Below are 18,331 nucleotides of genomic sequence, written 5' to 3' on the forward strand. Positions count from 1 at the left end.
TCTCTAACTTTTCATACAATTACATGAAAAGAAAAAGAACAAAGCATTGAATAAACACAGGCATGAGAGAGTGTGAAAATTACTCTGCTAAAGTCTGTGACTTCTCAAGTAAAATAACAGCCAGAAATCAATGGGGCAACAGATGAGTATGAGGCTATACCTTTCATAGCCTTTCTTCTTGAGTGCATGTTGAAACTTTCAGTGGCAAGAAGGTGTTCAGGGGGCTCTAAGTGAGAAAAGTATAAATGTTTTCTGCTAACAGTATGCTATACATTATAATAGTGGCAGAATCTGGTCCTGGAACAATTAAAATCTCAGTATATTAAAGAAAAAGAAACACAATTCTTTGTTTCACATGCTAAGTTTGCCTCTGTATGACTTGATAGCCTGCTACTAAAGAGGATGAAAAGACAGTGATAGTACAAACCTCATTTTCCTCCCCCAAGGTATGAGGTGTATTTAACTGATGTGCTTTTTTGCATTTCCTGGCATATAATTGGAATTTGCACTCCTGAAAATGTCTTACAGTGTATAGGTAGCAAAATGTTATTAGAGAATGCTCACTGATTATTTCTATTGGACTTCCTGGTCTTAAAATCTGTATCTAGGTCATTTTTGGGTGCTTCAGTGCTTCACATAACCATTTCCTACTGAAAAAATGGAGCTCAAAGCATACTGTAGATCATAGGTAAATCTAGCAGTGGCAGGTAAACATGCCTTTTTAGATTGTGCCAGCATCAACTTAGGTCAATGAAAGTTTACACTTTAGTCTCACTTTGGCTTCTAAGTAGTTGTAATTGCAGAACTCTGCAGATTTCATACTTCTGTTGTCTGAAAAGAATGTTGATGCTGTAGAATAGAAAATGAAGCTCCATAACCTTCTTTTCTGTGAAAAGTGTAGGAAGGAGCAGGCTGCCCAGAGAGGTTGTGGAGTCTCCTTGTGGGGACATATTCAAAAGCTGTCTGGACAAAAGCCTAAGTAACATGCTCTAACTAAATGATCTCCAGTGGTCTGCTCCAACCTTACCTGTTTGGTGAAAATAAATAAATAAATAAATAAATAAATAAATTTCCTTGTTGTGTTTTGCTTTACCTGAATAAAGCTACTTGTATTTTTGTCATATAGTAGAGAACTGAACCCATAATGTACACAAAGTTAGTAACTATGACCTATGGATAGAATTATATCCAAATGATTTAAGTCCCTGGACCAATAAAAGTGTTTAGGCACTACCCAGCATGTAGGTAACCACATAGGTCAAATTTGTATGACAAATGAAATTATTTGGTATCCAACTGGATTCATGGGGATTCTTCAAATACACCTGTAATAAGGGTAAAATTCCATAGATATATTAAAAAAATAGGTATACAATATATAGAATGGCAAAACAAAATCACAGAATTTGGGTTATTTTATCTTGCTCCATTCTGTTCATACATATCTTTTAACATTAAAAAATTAGATGAAAGCTGCTGCATAGCTCTTCATATCTTTTATGATAGCATTGTCTTACAAAATTTGCCAGAATCTTTAGTTGAAGTTTTAGAATATTAAAAAAAAATTAAATAAAGAATAAATAAATAATAAATAATACTCCTGAACCTCAGCTGTAAAGAGGAAAGAGTAGAAGCATCTTAATTTCTGGAATATTCACAAGAAACAGATTTTAGAAAGCCACAGTGGAAAATGCATCCTAGATACCTCAGAGTTGTTCCGAATTATTTTACAAATGTCATACTTCCTTGGATTCTAGTTTAAGATTTTTTCTTCTCTTTTATGCCACAGAAGCAGCTTTTGACTGTTTAAACCTTCTTTATCCCAGATACTTAAACATTTCTATGAAATTTTCTGCTTGCAAATTTTGGGTGCTTTGGACCTTGACTGTCAGAGTAGTTTCAGTTTCCCAGGTAATGTGGGTGTGCTTCTGTTAAAAGTTCATTGAGCCAAATTACCCTGAGGCTTTTTTCATTGCTTTTCATTTGGTACCATCTGCATTATCACTGACCTTATTAATTAAGTCAATGTAGTACCTTTCTTTATTCTGACTTTCCACCTGCAGCCAAGAAGGGTCATTTCAGACAATAACAGCAACTCATCTTTATTCTGGTGTTTAAATGTGAGAGATATCTTAAGACTCCTCATTTAATTCATTCACTGACCTTCTTCCCACATAATAATTTATTTTGTCACATGTTAATTAATTTTCCACAACAAGGACAAACTAAGTATATGGTTGTAGTGTTTGTGTGGCTATTTAAAAACTAATTTAGCTGTTGCAGAAGAGTGACACCATTCATTGGAATCAGAACTGGGGAATCAAAACACAATTGGATACTGAGAGTCTAGGATGTAATAAATATTTGTTTTGTGACTCAGAGCTGCAGGTGACTGTTATGTCTGAAGACTTTTATAGTTAAGAGGATGAAATACGCGCTTCATTTCATAGGGGAAAAAAAAAGACATGGAAACACTAAAAGAAAAGACTCAGCATTTGAATTATGTTGCCTTCTTAGTGAGTCATGACGTAAACCTTTTACTATGCTAAGATGTGACCTGCTATAACCAGTTTCAAAAATTTCAAACCAACTTACTCAATACCTACATTTTATCCAAAACCTTCAAAACTTAAAATATAAATTAAGCAAGTATTAACTCTGATAAATTTCTTTCTTGATGGTTACTATTTAAAGAACTATAAACATTCTTAGGGTTGTTTAGTGCACTTTTTTTTCCCCCCAATAGTCACAGGGATCAGTAACACCCAAAGATGGTGTTATTGCAAAGTATAATAACATCCAAAATAACTTCACTATTTTCTCTGCCTAAAACAGAGTGTAGATTCTTTGGGAACTGGGGGATGTCTTTACATGGGTTTATTACTGCATCTCATCTATGTAGCTCAGCTATCAGAATGTTCCCTTTTAATAGATCATTAAACTTCTGACGTCACCGTCGTAGTCACCTTTCTCCTGACAACTCCTCTGATTTCGCAAGAGTTGTTTTCAGAAGCACAGTCATTGCCTAGTGCAAAGGAAGGAGGAAGTGGCATTAATAATTGTTACTAATTTTCAGTGAGCCCTTAGAGCTGATTTTTGTTTTACAGGAAATTCTCTGAAATACCTTATTTTAGTCAGCGCAGTGTTGAGAAAATGTTATTAAAATTCTATATAGAGATTTGTGTTTAGTCAGCTTCCTACTGTTCTTCTGTTCCCATCTGGGATGTTAACACCAGAGAGTTTCATTTCTTTAGATAACTTTAGATAATTTTTCTTTGCAGTGTAATTACTAGAGCAGCGCTGTGATGTTCACAGAACCCACAAGCTCCCAGACCTGAAACACTAAAAAATTGCTATGGAGAACTTAAACTAAACTGGTGATATGAGTTTGATAGAGGTTCTTCCTCCTTTAGAGAGAAGTTAGGTTCTGTTTCCTCTGAAAAGACTTGGCTTTGCCAGTTAATTCATATAAATACCTTTACCCATTGAGAAAATAAGGAACTGTGGTATTCATTACTTCTGCTCTCTCGTTATGTTAAATACCGAAGACTTTATTGGAAGTTGAAGGATAATTTTTAACACAATTAAATAACAGTGAAGTAATGATACTTTTCATTCCCATAGCTTTGAAATGTAAAGATAATTATTTTCCCAGTTCTCTGTAGAATAGGCATACATCATTAGCCTTCGAGTACAGTGAAGTACAGCAAGGTTAAAAAAATTTTAAAGAACTAGAAAAAAAATAAGGAAAACCAAGAATAGCACTCTAATTTCTTGTCATCTTGTTCTGTTCTGTTTTCACAAGATCAGCCTTTATTAAGTTGTCATCTGAAGCACCTTTAACAGGTTATACCCATGAAGAATTTAAATTAGAGGCTTTGAAAGTTTGTTTAGGAAATTAACTACCAAGATAGGGGATATAAAAAGCATTGCACTGATGATGAATTTTGTTAAGTACACAAGGTTTAAAGTCCCTGTCACGCTGCTTGCTTGGATGCAAATTTCTTGTGGGTTTCCTTTTCCTGGCTGGAGTGCTTACCAAAACAAAATCCAAAATCTTTATAAGGAGAAATACCTAGGCTGTGGCACTTCTGGGTTCCCTTAAGCAGAACAAGTTTCCTGCTGTTGTAGGGAACCCGAAATACTGGTAGTGCCCTCTGGTAGCTTTTGCACTACAAGCCTTACATTTTTCTCAAGGCGAAGGAGATTGATCTCTGATTTATGGCATGCAGGGACAGAGCTCTTGGCTTTTCTTTGGGCCCACTTTTACTTGCTTGTGTCTGATTATGGGAGTTGGACAAACAGGGACAACCAACATTTATGGTTTTTTATTCTGCGATAGATTTTATCAGATCTTGTAGACTTCAAGGTGAAATTGCTAGAAGCAAAACAGTCTCCTGGCAAAATTGTATCACAGATATCCAGTCTAGGCAGCTTTACAAGAAAAATAAGTCTTACAGTGTTTTGTTTGCTTTTGGGGTTTTTTTTTGTGTTTTTTCTTTTTCTATGGGGAAAAAAAATCCAACCAAACCAAAAGCAGCTTTACTATTAAGCTGTATGGCCAGTATACCAAATAGGGTTACCAAAGTGAGTTAAAAACTATAATCCTGACATTTCTATTTAGATTTTTCTTTAGGGAGATCACATTTGGATGAGTTCAAAAGCTGTTTTCATGAGTTTTTTGCAATTTTCTTCTACAGCAAAATTTAGCTGTTTTCACCAGGCATCACTGCAAGTTGCCAGGAAAGTGTCAGAATTCCTCTCAGTAAATCAGTTTCTACAAATTTGTCTCAGGTAGAAAAAACATTTGCAAAGAAAATGAGTCTTATGACTAAAGGAAAAAAAAGTAACAAATCTAGTGATGGGAAAGAAAAATAGTGTTCTTGCTAAAGGCTATGTAATTGTATCTTTGCAATTTTTTAAAGACTAATATTTATATCCCTGTAGTAAGCTCTCCTGTTTACTAATCTAATAATTGGTAAGAAGAAATGCTTTATGACCTTCAAAATATTTCTGGGATAGACAAGCATAAAAAGGTTGCTACACTCTCTGAAAGATTTCTTGTGTCATAAAATGTTTTGTTCCCGTATTCTTACTGCCTGTTTGTCATCTTGTAATTTAGTGAGCTCTCTAGTCCATGCTTAAATAAGTCTGTCCAGTTGCACCTTGAACCCTGAAAACAATTGGACAAAATCAGTTCTTCCTTCAAGCCCCAAATGCCTCTAGTGATGCACACACTGCCAGAGGGGACCTCACCTTCCCATGGTGGGAGGAAGGGTCAGAGATGCCCCCGTACAGAGCTTCATTCCTACACTGGCTCCCCAAAGCAGCATCACTAAGGAATATTCTGATCAAATACTGGAGTATTTCAGGTAAGACTTGTAATTAAAATCTTTTTTCAACTTATTTTTTCAGAGAGACTGTCATGGTAGTTCAATTTTAGGGCTGTAAACAAGTAGTGCTGTTCTGGCACTGGCTCCAGATAGAGTTTTGTTACCAGACTGTTCATCTTACTTGCTGGAGGTCTTAGCACTGTACTGTTAGAATCCTTGGCACTGTAAGGAGAGGAATGCCTGGTACTTAATGCCTACTACTTAAACATGTGGACCATGGTTGAAACATCTCCAAGATCTAGTCTGTGGTTCAAAGCAAATGCTGCATCAATAAAGGAATTGTGATGCTGCATTTGCATCTCTCTCGTTGTTGAATAAAGCACTCTTGGGAGGATTCTTATTTTGGGAAAGAGATGTTTTAAAAGGCTTAGAAGAAATCTTGGTACAGACAAAGAAAAGAATTACAAGGTTAGACATTGCTTGGAAAGGATGCATTCTATAAGAACACAAATTAATAAAAGAAAAAAATGTGCTTTAATTTGGGATTTGTTACATCTAACGTAACAGACCTGAGTCCAGAGTGTGTTGCAAAACCTCTGCTGCTGGACTCTCTTCTGTCAGAATTGATGCTGGGGTTTTCTGCAAACTTATGTGGTAACCTTTCCATTTTCCATTAATGCACAAGCCCACATTCAGAACTTGCAATTCTAGAGCTAGTCAGGCTCCTTGTCCAGGGACTTAATGAAGGTCATTCAGGATCTCTGTCTTTAAGGCACCCTAAAATGTGTCACAGATGAGAAGAAATATGTAGACATTTCTGTTCATTTAGAAAAGGATTGTGTCTGCAAGCATAATGCTATTTGTTTTCTTTCTGAGATGTTTTCTTAGAGAAATGTCAAAAGGTAAAACCCTGAGGGAACCATCGTGCTATGATTTCTTTTATATTTAAAGATAGTGTTCAGGAGAAGCAGTGCACTTGTTAAAAGGGTAGGTGTTTTAATCTGAAGTGAAAAATTGAAGGCATTCTGTAAAAGACTTGAAAACAAATTCATCACTTCACACATTAGGCTATCTAGAGATGAAATTTTGGCACAGTGTTTGAGAATAAATGGCATGTCTTTTTGATCAAAGTTTTTGGAGATTAGCTGAATATTAAATATGTAAATATACTCTCTTCTAACAGGTATGTAATTGGCAAGAATGATCAAAGTATCCCTTCAAATCTCTAGACAGATACTAAGTATGTATTTTCCTGTGTTCGGAATTTTACTTTTTTTTTTTTTTTTTTTTTTGTTTTTACAAGTGCCTCTTCATCTGCTCTTCTTCAGGAAAAAAATCATTCTGACATAGAAGACTTCTTTTGAAAAGCTTTAAGAGGAGCATTTGCTATGACATACTGATCCCTTGGAAGCAGCTGATAGTGGCAAAGCCCACTCCATCACTTAGGAGTCTGACAGCCCTGGAAACAGGCTGGCCAAACTGCATGAATCTGATTTTTGCATTGCTTACATCCCTATGCTAGCAGCTGTTGTCATAGTATTAGCCTTCTGTAGTCCTCATGTAACCTCTTGAAACTTATATGGGCTTCATGCTCTGAGATTACCTGCCAAATATTTAAAAAAAGAATCATCATCACCTCTCTCTTTCTTTTCATTTTCCACCTGGGGAGAAAATAGCTTGATTAGTTTGGGTGATGATAGGAAGCTGGAGGAAATCCAATCATGATTTTTCAATGTGAAGGGTTTATTTCCTTTCATTTCATTCATTTCCATTCAGATGAAGGTAATGAGGTTATGCAGGTCTGATTTCAAAGGGCACAATTTTGAAATGATGGGTTTTGCTTAGGTACATTATAGCTTTAAATTGGTGATTTTGATGAAGTTGCATAAACTGGAGTATAATGTAGTTTCTTTCTCCCCTTCCCACCTCCCCAGAGATATGGTGGCTCAGCACTGAAGACATGCAGTGGTTTGTTTTTTGATTTGGTTTTTTTTTTTTTTTCCTCTCCCTACTAAAGCATACAAGAACAGATCTGCTGAGTAGGAAGTGCTATTTTTACATAATCACTTTTCAAACCAGAGCCTCACTGTAGACATTTTGAAGACACCAAACTAAGCATTCTAGCAGTCACTTCTCCTCCAGCTGCAAAACTGCATATAAGAAGCTGTAGTGTAGGTCATTTAATAATTTAGTAGTCTCCTCTTGATCTGTTCTGCTGTCAACTAGCTGAATTATTTCCCAATAAGTGTTCTTCACATTTCTGGGGTTAGCCATCCAGTATTTCCTTGCTTACATACAAACAGCTTATGATATCCATAAAATTTTTTTGAAATCGTGGAATCTAAAAATAATGTAAATGTGGTTATTTTGTTTTGAAAATTCTTTTTAATTTACTGGGATTCATTGCTATAACATCTGAGCATCTAATTTATTTTCATAATCAGCCCTTTGAGACAGAGAAATTGTTATCCTAATAATTCAGATGAGATTGTTTTGCTTAAAGCTGTCCAGGCCCTGCATAAAGGAGATGGGAAATAAAACCATCTTTCATATTTCAATCTGAATTGTTCAAATGCTAATGAAATAGCAAACATGATTAAAGTGCTTGTTTACAAGTTGTTGCAGAGGTGTCTCTTCCTTGACCATGAGACTTCCATCCTCTCACTCTTTTTTTGTCTCCCTCCAGCTGCTGCCATTGACCTGCACTTTTTATTCTTTGCACCAGTGATAGGGGCAACATATTTTCCCTCTTCTGACTGAGGCAAAATTTCTCTTTTTTTCAGGCTTTGCTGTAATCTGGAATGACTTTTAGCAACTCCCTAAAAAACCCTCCCTAGATTGTTTTTAAAACAATCTATTTTTTTCAAAAAGAAAAAAAACCCCAAACTGATACATGAAAGACAAACAAAGCCACCCCAAACACATTCAGAAATCATAGCTCCAATAAGCATGTAGTAACGATAACAATTCAAAACATTTTTTGAAAGCCAACCTTTTGGCTAGAGACCATAACTTCTCAGTTAATTAATTACTGGTTAAGATATGGATACATCCATAATCTTTCTTTATAACTTCTGCAGAGGTTTTTACTTAAGAATATCTGGCTCACTTGAGGCAAATTAACCTCTTTGCATCCCAGCTGGGTTACCCTATGTTTGTGATAAACAGAGGGCATTAAAAAAATTGTGTCAGCAAAAGTAGTAAGAAATACAAGGTATTTTGAAAGTTTTCTGCCACTCATTCCTTCCAATATGAAGCAGAAGAGGGTTTTTTTAATTCCTGAGAGCAGTCTCCTTGACTTTGATAGCTCAAATTTCAGAGCACCTGTGTAAGTTTTTATAGCACCATAGCAAGGGACTGCAGGGCCCATATCCAGAAATGGGCTTTGAGCCAAGTTCTAGTTTAGTGACTTATGGGCCTTGTGGGTAGAAATCAGTGTGCTTAAATTCAAAGAACTTTGTATTTATGTTAGAGACTTTCACAACTCAGATACTGTCCTTATTAACCTTGGGGTTTGAATTAATATTGCCCCATAGTTTCCAATTAATATATATAATGTTCTGATGGGCAGAACATCTGCTTTTCAGACGAATTAGCCTTTGCTTCCTAGCACAGTCCTTCCTGTTCATAGAGCAGCCTAGATGATGCTGAAAGTTGAGATCATTTTAGGCTTAGCTGGACAAGGACCTCTTTCATCTGTGACCAACAAGGTGTTTTGCTGAGTTCTGAGACAACCAGAAGGAAAATGTACAGAAAGTGTCAGTGAGTCATTTGTGTATGTGCCTCTGGGCATTTATCCTTCTCTTGGGAGGGCATTTTCCCTCTGATTCACTGAAGTAGAATGAAATAATATTTTAATTTTAGGACTGGACTTACATATAAACATTTTACTTTCAAATTGTAGAATTCTGATATAGACATTATTATAAGCTAGTAATTGGCTATGCCAGTGTTCAGGTAAGGAAGAAAACTCGCCCTGGATGAACAGGCAAGTGAGTGCATCCTACCCTGTAATGATAATCTGAAATTCACTTTGAAAATGACCCAATGGGCTTTTGCAATCCAAGGAATAGATTTAAGGCACTGCACACCCTTGCCTTGTAAACACACGTAAAATAATTATTGCCTTGTAAAATAATTATTATGTTTACATTCTTACATCTGAAGTTAAGTATTTATCTACAAACCTGAAAAGCTGGATGCTTTGAATAATGTGAACATCATTGCCTGCTATACTCTTTACATCCTTGTGTAAAAGTGTTGTGCCAAAGAAAATACTTTCCATTCTTACTATTTGATGACTTACCCACATCTTAGATGTTTTTCTTTTCTTACATAACAAAGTTTAATCAATGACCTCAATGATAATTCAGTATTTTTGTAAAAAGAAATATATTATTTTACAAAGTCTATTCAATAATTTTTCATTTTACTGCATTTTAGAAGTATAGATGATTCCAAACTTTGTCTGGGAGGTGAAATTTAAAAAAAAAAAAGATTGTTTACTCACATTTCTTTCTTTTTTAAAGAACATTCTAGAAAATTGCTAGGGTGCTACACTGAGGAATTGGCTATTAGAGTATCTGCTTACACATAACACATATAATTATGCATTGATACAGTAGTATGTGAGCTCTCCTGTTGCATTGCTTTCCCTGAAGACCCTGTTTTTACCTGAAGAATAGAAATGCAATAATATTACAAAGCAGCAGGACATTACTTGGTAAAAAAGAGTTTGTGACATAACTTAGTTTTGAATCTTGAAATGGAAAATAAAGTTATTTTCATGTGTGAAGCTAAGGGATCATTACAAATGCTGCTAAAATCATCAGACTGTGGAAAAAAATGCAAACATTAAGTCAATTGCAATGAAAAGCTGCACAGAAGTATGAGAAATGCTGTTTTCTTTGTCTTCTCCTCAGTCATTTTCTTTCAATTTTAGTGAACAGCATTCATTTTGCTTGATTTATAGGTATTAATTTAGAGGCTGTCTACATGTTAAGTTCTTTGAGATGAAAAAAATGTTTAGAATCCTTATACAAGATTGCAGACTGGTAAAAAAAAAGTAGATTTTTCTAAAAAAAATTTTAAAGGACAAATATACTTCCAGCTGTGCTATATTTCTGTGACTAATAATATGCAAAAGGCTGGCTTCTCAACTGATAGAATTCAGTATTATTTGACACTAGTAAGGCAAAATCCACATAAACACTCACTAGAAAAAGTCTGCAGTGTGTTAGGTAAGCATTAGGAGAAATGAAACCTAAAACTATGCAATTAATATCGAAAAAATCAACATGTTCCTAAGTTTTTCATCATGTGAATTTGTTGTGAAGGGAAAATATGTCTTCAATTCTAACAGTTCAGTTTCCATCTTTGTTTACGTGTGAGAACTAATTAATTTGCTATTTTTCCCAGTAAAGGAACTACTGAAATGAAAGAGCAGTTGGGAAACACCTGCGAGATGCTGCACTTGGGATAGTTCAGTTTGTAGTAGGCTTTTGATAACTAATGTGGCATGTCCAATATCCTAAGAAGACTAGAGGAATTATTCCCCCTGGCTTTGGAATTGTTTACCGAGCTGCATTTTACTGAGGCGTGCCATGCCCTCTGGTGGCACACACGCTTCATGGCAAGGTAAAGCCCTGGAAAAACGGGAATTAACAGCTGAGTGTGCAGCCGCTCTTCAAGACGCTCTGATTTTCAGCTCGGTGGCAGAGCTTTTCCAGCGATCTGTGTGATAACTTTTGGCAGGCGGCTGAGGTTGGTAGGGGGGCTTCATTCAGAGCTGCCTCAAAGAGCTACGAAGCTCCTGCAGCCCTGCCGTGAGCGAGGGTACTGCCCTTGGAATAGGTGAGAATCCTGCCAGTGCTGAGGCAGAGTTAAAGTCAGATTGAACTGGGAATTGCTCTACCATAGGAGTAGAAATAATACAAGTATCTTACTCAGAATTTAGTCCTGTGTATCTTTATTGCACATGGAGGACTATATAGCAAAGAAAATATTTATCTTGGTAATATGCACAAGGGCCTGTCTTTAGCATTTTTTCAAAGTTCATCTCAATCTGGAGCATAGAAATTAAACAGTTCTGTTGCTGAGAGAGATAATAATTTTTTAAAATTCTTTTCTAAACCTTTTTAATGCCTTATACACCAATACATTTTCTTAAATTAAAATCACCTGTTGTGAATCTATATCAGTCTTTTTTTAGCACAGTTATTGGAATCAGATGGTGTAAATATTTCTTTACCCCAACAGGTAAAAACATGGGAAGAAGAGTAATCTGGCTTGTGTTTTTGTGAAGATTTCAATTTTTGTAGGAGATGAAAAGATTATTGAAAAGATGATGAATAGAGAATGGATATAGGCAATCTCTTCCCCTATTGTCCATCTCCCCTCTCCTCCCCCAACCTATTTATCTGATACCTGATACTGTCTTTCTTTGAAAAACTGTAAATAGAAATAGTAATGGAAAAAAGTAAAGAAAAATACTTGAAATGTTAACTGGAAATGGACTTCAAGCTGCAAGTAAAGGTACTATCTCTGGCTGGTTTATTCCTTCAGTGTTCCAAAGTACAGTATTTTTTTTTTTTTTGCTCTATCAAAAGGATAACAGAAACATATATGCTAGATTTTTTTTTAACCCAAGTTTTTAATACCTTTATAAATGTATTGGCTTTCTAATGGAGAAGTCACTTTCCTATGGCAAAGACCATCAACCTATTAAGTTTTTAACCTTTACACCCAAGGCAAAACACCAAGTATTACCAAGACATAGAAAGAGGAGAAAAAGAGCCCCCATCATTTACAACTTACACAATTCCAGCAGGAAGGGAAGAAGCATGGATGTATGAGGCTTTTTAAAAATCAGGCATTCTGTTTTGTTCCATGCCAGCTGTATTTAAATACTACTGCTGCTGAAAGGTGTTGATATTATTCAACATAAACTGATCTAGACATTAAAGAAATTTTTGCCTTTGGTTAGATTGCTAGTGACAGTGTTGTGGGTTGCAAAGGGCTGATTGTGAAATCAGGCGAACAACAATAATTCAGAAAGTTCATTTTAATATGACAGAGCTGACTGGAGGCTCATTATAAATATCAGCTCCATATAAAGAAAGGCAGAAGGGAATTGACTTCAGTACTTTTATTCCTGGAGATGACAGACACACACGCGAAGTGAAAATAAACAATGAATAAATAAAAGCAACTTTGCTTTGTAAAAGGTCAAACTTGTTTCACTCACAATTTTGAATTAAAATTGTTTAAAAACCCCACAACATTCAGGTTACTTCAACTTTTACATCCCTTTGACTGAGTACTGTTCCATGTATTCAGAGAATAATATTATTATTTTTCAGATCATGACTGTTCTGTTACCCTGCTCATGTCTAAGGTCTCTCAAAGAAATTCCTGTGAAAGCCCTGTTTTGTCACTTAACCTGAGACATATCAACTGGCTGAGAAAACTGTGGTCCATTTTTAAGTGCCTGACTGTACTCCAATTTTTAAAAGCCTTAATGTAGCTCTTTGCCAGAGCAGTAAGTTTAGACAGTTTGCCCCTTACAGCACATCTTCAGGTATTTTAGGGGAGGCAAAAGTTCAGTCTGACTGCTCTGAGCTGAGTAAAAACTGCATAGCCCATAAGATGAGGACAAGACACACAGTGTACAATTTCAGAGCCCACACAGATAAGTTCTTACTGTATGTTCTCTACACGTGACAACTGAGTAGTTATTCTTCATATTCAATGCTGGCACAGTAACACTGGATGATGCTTTCTTCCTCATGAAAGCCTTCAGTGATTTTGTAAATGTATAAGCATCAAGTAAGAAATGTGCTGAATGCACAACCCAAGCCACTAGCTCTGGTTATTTGTGGGGATGAACACAGAGGATCTAGAACCTCCTACCTAGAAAGTGTAAAATATGTCAAGAGAGCTATTTGAAGGTGTTCACTATTACCTGCAGCAGGCAGAAATCAAAAGGCATGTCTTCCAGAGTTATATGATGCCATTTGGCATGGCAATTTGAATGGAATCTGAAAACTCAGGAAGCTACTGGGATAGCAGAACACTGACAGACTGATGGTGTGGTAAATCCCTTAGTCAAAGGCGATCCTAATAAGCCCTGAGGAGACTAACTCAGAAAAGGTTAGGGGAAACAGAAACTCATGGCACACATTAAAGTTCAAATGAGTAATTGTCATGTGGATTCTATTTCGTGGCTTACCAGCTTCTCAGGTTTGGAGCAGAGCATTTATTTTTTGAAAAAGCTGGTTACATTTATAGGGCATTCTGTCCCTGGATAATTTTATTGACAACAGATATGCAGTTATATCTGCAATTGCTCAGACAGTACTGTATTGATTACCTTTCACCTTATATTGTGTACTCCTTAAAGATCAAATCACCGAGAGTACATTAAGGAGTAAACTAGCTTTTAATTGAGTGCCTTTTTATTATACTAGGTAGTTGGGATTAGTGGCACATCAGTGTGTGGAGTGTGTTTACAGCTTCCTCTATTACTGTGCTTCCATAATAACTAGAGGAAGGGAAGCTGAGGCCTTAAAAGAAAAAGTAAATCAGTTAAATCAGTTTAGATAGCTATTCACTCTACAGAGAACTTAATTGACTAAAATATGATTAAGTTATTGGAGTGAGGTCAGACACTAGCATAACTGTAGATACTTGTTTAAAACTAAACAGTGTGCAAATCAAATCTGTGAAACAAAGAGAAAAAAGGTGCAGATTTCCCTAGACAAGAAAGTACAATGTACAATGTGAAACAAGAGAACTATAGGTGCACGCAAAAAAAAAAAAAAATGGGGAAAATGCCCACAAATAAAAATCAGATTTATCTTAAAAAAGATTATTGTCAACCAGGCCAAAAGTGATATGAAAGGAAAACTACCAGTATATATAGTGCTCTATATGGTGAGTTGTATTTTAGTCACAAAATCTGAAGTGTAGAAAGACAATATTAATGTCAAAATTTGATTATTTATATTGCTACCCAAGTCCTACCCTTTGCCCCAGCCATGTTTGTTTTCTCTTCTTCATCTAGCTTTCCTGACCTATTTCATCTCACTGACCTTTGCTTGCAGGGCTCTCAGTTCATCCTAAGAGGAGAGAAGACACAAGAATTGCCAATACTTTAATCAAGGTATTGATCTGCAAGTGATCTGCAAGGGGATGTGTTTTGTCCAGGGTTAAACTTTCAGTTTCTGCAGCATCCTCAGACCAATGCCATAGTCATGTGGCACCTTTACTACCCAGGAGCTCAATAAAAGTACGATAAGGGTTTTCAGTCTGTCTTTCAGAGCTGATGTTTCTCTTTCAGCCACTAACTGTACTAGGTCCCAGCAGGTGACAGGATGGAGGAGGGAGATGAATCATTTGGATTCTGCTTCCATGGACTGACTTATCTCTGACTTATCTGTGAAACAACTGATGTGTCCTCCCAGAGATGTAGCCAGCAGCCCCCGCTCCAGGACACTTTCTAACACGAGGCCTCTGCCTCCTCCACCTCCTGTGAGCATCAGCTTTGTCAATCCAGTGCTCCCCCACCTGATTATCGGTAAAATTATTGAGGCTGCATTAATCCCCAGAGAATTTGTTTATGCAGTTCATCATGTTGCAAATTATTTTTAGTCTCTCTTAGTCGCTTCTGGGCAGACCAATCACAAAAGCAGAACTGCAAAACTTACTGTTCCACTTGTGCTTCTTTATTGTTTCTCATCTGCTTGGTTCTGTGTAAACAGCACGTGCTGATGAACATATGGCTCAGGCAGAGTGAGACTAGAAGGTGGGAGAACACCCAGTAGAGCAAAGTGCTTCCTCCGCTGGAATCATCATAGAACCATAGAATGTTTTGGGTTGGAAGGGACCTTAAAGATCATCTACTTCCCACCCCCCTGCCACCTTCCAATAGACCAGGTTGCTCACAGCCCTGTCCAGCCCAGTCCTGAGCACTTTCAGAGATGGAGCAGCAACAGCTTCTCTGGGCAACTTGTTCCAGTGCCTCACCACCCTCACAGTACAGAATTTCTTCCTGGTATCTCACCTAAAGCTACTTTCAGTTTAAAGCTGTTGTCCCTTCTCCTGTCACTCCATTTTCCTCTCCAGTTTTCTTGCATAGCCCCTGTAGGTTCTGAAAGGCCACAATCATCTCTCTGGATCTTATTGAGCCTCAGAAGAAGCAAATTCCTAACTAATCTCCCAAGAGTCAGAAAATCTTTTATTTCAACTTATTTACTTTTGCTTGTTTCTTTGTTTTGTCAGAAAGGAAAAGTTAACAAGCAGTACAGATAATACACTAGGGCTCCTACCTGGCAGCATTTTTTACCCTATGCACAGGATGGCTGACTGGCTCAGGAATTCCATTTTGGTACCTTACATCCTGTACAACCTGCCCCTGGTATCCTAGAAGTTCCGATTGTCTTGTATTGGCTTGGAAGTTGTGCCCTGACACCCCTCTGCTCCAATCACACTATGTGCAAGGCATCAGAGAACACCCACAATGGGACCCTGACAAAAATAACAAACTCCCACCAATATTGTTTAGCCAGATCAGCAGGCTGGAGATTTTAGCTTCATTACAAGACCACTAGGTGGCAATTTAGTAGCCCTGTTTTCGATGTTTAATATATTTGATTTCTTTGTTGCTTTAGATACAAACTTGATGAGGGGCAAATTGAACAGCATTCTGGAAAACCTGTACTGGTTGTTCCTGCCAAATATATCAATGTCTTTCTGCTTATCACACCTCTCCCAGAGATTCATTAAATTCAGTGAATGCCTCTGAGCACTCGGTGAACACCTCTGGCCCGGTGGCAGGAAAGGTAATTGATTATCAAGAAAAAACAAGAGTCCTCGCAGCTCTTTAATAAATTCTCGGTGTTGCAGGCTGTACAGGAGTCATAGCTGGATATGCCATGAGGAGATTGATCCTGTGCCCAGCCACAGCTATAGGACCATATAGGACATAACTATGCATACACTGAGGGTGAATTTCTGTGGCAGCACACCAAAGGCAACAGGAGAGCTACTGTGGTCTTTATCTGGATCTGCCAAATGTGTTTGCAGTGACCCCACCACTCCCTCACCTTGATAACTGTAGATCAGAAAGATGATATGAACCATTTTCTTAGAGATTCCAAGATCCTAAGAAGCAACTATTGTATGGTTGTCTGAGAGGACTGGATTGCTGCAGAAAGCATTTCAGGTCTGGGAGATTTAAGACTGGCATCTAAACAGAGAGAGGGGGTGAACGACCCAAGTACATGTGTATGTGAGTTTGTATAGTTATTTTCATTGCATATACTATATAGCTGATAGAAATTCTTGTGATACCACAGGGTATATACCAAAACACATACAAAAGCTACATACAGGTCAAATATTTTGATTGCATACCTCTTCACCTTTGGGATTATAGGTTTTATTGTCCCCTTGTTCAGTGTTGAGAGTCTTTATGAATTTTACTTAGCAGTGAAGTGATGCTGAAATAACTGATCTCAGAACTTCTGTGAAAACTATTTATAGTAGCGCCCACGGTTAATGATTCAATAAGGAGGCTTACAAAGTATTTTTTCCCAGTGATCTCAAGTGACACATACTAAAAGCAGTGAGCTTTTGATGCACTGACATTTGTTCCTGGGAAAAAAAAAAAAAGAGCAATAGCATATTGTAAAATTTCAGCCTTCAGATGCTAAAAATAGGAGGAAATGGAAGAAAAGAATTGCTTGAAGTCAGAAACCAACATAACAATATGTAGTGCTTTTGTAGCTTCAAAGCAGGCTGACTCAGAAGCTAATGTTTTGGTGGAAAAGGTCAAGAAGAAAATGGTTTATGATTTTCAGTGATCTTTATATTAAGTGACTCTTACGTTTCCAATTACTGAGCTGCTACCTGATGAAAAAAAAAAATCAACCAGTCTGTTAATATCAGAAAATATTTAAAATGAGTGCAGCTTAAAGTTGCAGGGTGTGAGGAGGGGGAACAGAAGAGATAGTAACATGGATGAAATGTAAAGAAAGGTTTTGTGAAGAGTGCTTCAATCCAGATGAAAAATAGAACAAAGAATGCTCCCAGATAACACAGCAAGAGCAACCAAATTGATCAATAAATAACTGCATTCATAATAGAAAGATTGATACCAGTTTACAATTTCTTTTTTTCTGTTTCCTTTCAACTGTGGCTTTCATTTGTAAAGGATCTGATAAAGGGATTCTCACTCAAAGTAAGAAGCATTAAAGAGAATCAGCTGAAATGGGGGGAGAGTGAAGAAGAGAAAGTAGCTGTTTCCAAACCATCTAGGAGAAAGGAAAACTGGCTTCTTATTTTATGTACAGCTTGGAAACCGCACAAATTTTCATCAATAATGAATAAGAAGTGAAAAATAGGAAAAGAAATCCCAGCATTTATTGGAATAAGAAGGTTTGAGCACCTCATCAATGTATAAATATCTGAAGGGAGAGTGACAAGAGAATGAAGCCAGGCTCTTCTCAGCGATGCCAAGCAATAGGACAAGAGACAATAAGCAGACACTGATGCTCAGAAATTTCCACCTGAATAGAAGAACTTCTTTACTGTGAGAGTGACCATCCAATGAAACAGACTGCCCAGAGAGGCTGTGGAGTCTCCCTCACCAGACATAAGCAAGAACCATCCGCACAAAATCCTGTGCCGCGTGCTCTAGAACGAGCCTGCTTGAGCACGGAGGTGTGACCTGGTGACCCACTGTGGTCCCTTCCAACCTGACCCATTCTGTGATTCTGTGAACACATTAGAAACTGAGGAAGATCTTAGATTTCCCAAGTGTTATGAGTAGAAAAAGCTGCCCATTTTTTTTAAAGGTTGCAGTGTTAACAGGTTGGGCCAGTTGCTGCCAGGGTGGAGTTCTAAATGTTTGTTATTGTAATCACCTGTCGTTTCTGTTAACTACCTGTCTTTGATAGTTAAGAATTCTCCCTTTTGCCGAGTGACACCCTGCTGCT

Source organism: Melospiza georgiana, chromosome 1 (genome assembly GCF_028018845.1).
Source record: "Melospiza georgiana isolate bMelGeo1 chromosome 1, bMelGeo1.pri, whole genome shotgun sequence".
NCBI classification, from domain to species: Eukaryota; Metazoa; Chordata; class Aves; order Passeriformes; family Passerellidae; genus Melospiza; species Melospiza georgiana.